Raw genomic sequence first — 3,845 nt, forward strand, 5'->3', positions numbered from 1 at the left:
GAGCGGCTTGATAGAGAGGATAGAGCTCAATTGATTAGAGTGAATTAGAGAAAAGGTCAGGCCACAGCTGGGGCAATAAGGCTACTGTCGCTGGGATTACTGCAGTGAAACACACACACACACACACACACACACACACACACACACACACACTTTCCCATCACACATGGAAAACAACACGCACACAAGCACATCCAGTAGAGGTAGATGAACACAACACACATGTCCATGACACACTCTTGTCAAGCTGAGAAAGCCAATGTTATAACACACACACACACACACACACACACACACACACACACACACACACACACACACACACACACACACACACACACACACACACACACACACCAATACACACACCCAGCTCCTGCTGCTTATCCGATTGCTGTTCTGAACATCAGTCCTCCTCATGCATAATGAGCCTTGCAGACCGTTTACTACTCTGTTAGGTTGTGTTTGCTGACATTGAATATGTGTCTGTGTGTGTGTGTGTGTGTGTGTGTGTGTGTGTGTGTGTAAAATGTCTTGAATAACATGTAGCCACTGATTTGGTCGCTCAAGGTCACACACACACACACACACACACACAAAGAGACCTTACTCTTTTGTCTTTTAACAAACCTTTTTTAAACATCCCTTGACACCCACTCATTCTCTTCCTAACCTCCCTCTCCCATCCACTTTGCTTTCTTCTCCCTCCTCCTCCTCCCCCCTCTCCTCTCTGCCTTCCACAGTTTAACCATTCATTAGTAACCTTCACTCTCTTTCTGTTCTTTCTCTCTTCCCCCCCCGTGTTCACCCGTCCCTTGCATACATCTTTATAATCTGTCCTTTAAGTCCTCGTATCCCCTCCGTCTTCTTTTCCTCTCTGTTCGTCCTTTACTCTCTTCGTCACTGACTTGCCGCATCCATTATTCCTTCACTCTCTCTGCTCTTCATAGATTAACACAAAAATGTTGTTTTTAAAACCCCAAAAAACAGAGAGGGAGCTTCTTCTGAAAACTATAAATTCAATATTTCTACTTCACAGCTCTCTCTTCTCTGTGCTTTTAGTATTTACTTGCAGTGAATGTTGATGTTCAGAAGGAAAACATGCAGTCTTTCTGAAGAGCGGCCCCTTTAAGTTGTAAAATGTTAACCTGAAGCAGCAGCCACTACTTCATATACCGTTGTGTGATTTAAATGAAGTCACTATCATAAGTCATGTTTGAAAGAAGAAATAACACAATCTTTCTGAAAATGAGAAGTTGAATTTGCAGTATGAGCAATAAAACATACCCGTACTCTGTTAAACACACGTTGTGAGGTATGACCAGGAGCTTCCGGTGGCTGATGTAAGTTGATGTACTCTGGCTAGATATTGCCGTGCAACTCAGTCTTCTCAGAGAGTTCACTGACTCTTCTCTTACGGTTCCGTTATGTTGCATCTACAATTGTCACTTGTGGCCGCAGAAACCACTGTCACCACTGTAAAGGTGCTGGATTTGATATTCAGAGCACTGATATGGCAGCAAACAACTATTTGCTAGTTACAGCTGATAACGCTGTCCCGACTGTTAGCTGTCAGCTCTGTCAGCACTTTTGCCGTTCTTTGCTCTGTTTGCGCTGTTAGCTGCAAGCCGCCGGCTCAGCTGTCGCCATGTAGAAAGCTGTTGAGAGGCAATAGATATGCTCTCTATCTCGTATATGGCACCTCTAAAACAAATGCATCATATTTCTTTCTTATCATACGTAAATAATGTATAGAATTAGTTTTTACTTGCATAGTAACTAGTCACAACAGTCAAGCGCAGCATTTCTATTGGGGAAAATCCTAATTTAGCTCCCCCCAACTTTTAATGTATGAGGTCGATCTTCTTGCCAGGACAATGTCCTCTTACTGTCTTGCAACCATAGTCCAGCATTTAGAAGATCTGAGTTGATAAAAACGGTGAAACAGTCATCCGAGTCGCCTTCAGTTATTACCTTGTACTATAAATAATGAGAGACAAGCAGCAAGAAGTGCTTTTTATACTTCTATGCAGTGTTTCGCCTCTCAGATTTGATCAAAGGTGTCCTCTACAGTGGCATAAAGCACACGCGTGGGACTGCTATAGTTTTGCATATACCTATAAGCTGATTGTATATGTTTGTTTTTACCCTTTGCTACCAGTGTGCTGAAGATACAACTAAATGTTATGTCAATTCTGTGGACAATGACAGTTTTGTCCTTTTTAAGTCACTCCCTGTTTTGTGACTGTTACAGCAGAATAGCGAGGTTTCTCATGTTCCCCCAGCTTGTAATACATTCAGACAATAATTTATGGCTAGAAGGTATGTCATGAATAATTAAATGGTTTAATGTTACTATCAGATAGCCATCAGATCTATAAATATAACACTATAATAAGCTTTCAAAAGGCTATAGGCATGATGTAAAGATACTTAGTTAGCTTCTGATTGGACAATTTATTGGTGAAAAAGGAATCAAATCAAGGTCTTTCTGGATGTGATGGCTGGCTTGGGCTTTTCTGTGTAGAGTTTCTATTTCCTGTGGGGGTTTCCCCCAACAGTCCAAAACATGCAGGTTAGGCAACTGGGAACCCTAAATTGATTTTAGACGTATTTTTCCCCCCAGATTTTCTTTCTGTGTGTAATCCCATGATATACTGGCATGTGGCAACCTGTATAAAATAATGTTCCCATACATACAACTAAGCTGCTTTCGCAATAACATTTTGAGGGAAAAGTATTTTCTCTCCTATTGCAATTGCAGGTTTAAACACGTGGTTATTGTTGTAAATTGAAACTAAACCGAACCAAACAACTGGAACAAGACGATTGGATGTAGTTGGATGTGGATGTAGTTGCCGTGACGTCAACAAGATTGAGTGATGTAGAGCAGGCGTAAACGACTCTGTTACAAGGTAACCACTTCATTAAGTATACTCAGCTTTATGGTCTATTTTACTGTAAATGGGAACATAATTTACTAAATGAACATCATGCTGTTTTAAAGATGACTTGAAACTCGCGATTGAGAGCATAAACTCATGTTCGCAATGTTTAGGGAGATAATAAATTAAGTGAGAATTAGGGTCATTTTCTCTTTTTGCAACCAGAGGAGTCGCCCCCTGATGGCCATTAGAAGGAATGCAGGTTTAAGATACTTCTATATTGGCTTTTAGAACTGGAGGTTTGTCTTTTTGAAACACGGACCACGATAAGACACGGAGGCCTTTTGTGATACATCAAATATATATATATATATATATGTATATATATATATATATATATATATATATATATATATATGTATATATATATACATATATATATATATATATACGTATATATAGAGATAAGTGGACTGAGATGCTGAGATTTAAATTTTTAACTAAATCTCCTGATGATTTTCTTTACTCATCTGCACCACTTCTTCATAAAAAAGGAAGGAGCAGAACAAAGACACACTTCATCATTTAAAACATAGGAGTCTCAGTGTGCTTGGGAGTGCTTTAACTTCCACTCACAATTAATTGCTATTACAATACAGCTTGCCGCAGCTTATTTCTGGCTCTCATCATAGGTGCAACCATGTGCTCCGCAGCTGTCTCGTACATGGGCAGAAGAGTGTGTTGGAAACATTTTCACCTCAAGGTCAGAATGAATAAATAACAAACTTTGACACAGATTTCAACCCGCGGTTTTCTGAGCACAAACCCTCATTTTTTTCCTGTAATTGAGGCCACTGGAGCTGGAGGTTTGCTGCTCATTGCCTGGTGGGAACACAGAGGGAACTGCAGGAAGGAACATGAGTGTGTCAGCGTCCCAGACCTTTGGAGCATGTGTTTACG

Source organism: Cebidichthys violaceus, unplaced genomic scaffold (assembly GCF_023349555.1).
Source record: "Cebidichthys violaceus isolate CVI_PGR_0920_01 unplaced genomic scaffold, fCebVio1.0.p SCAF_55, whole genome shotgun sequence".
NCBI classification, from domain to species: domain Eukaryota; kingdom Metazoa; phylum Chordata; class Actinopteri; order Perciformes; family Stichaeidae; genus Cebidichthys; species Cebidichthys violaceus.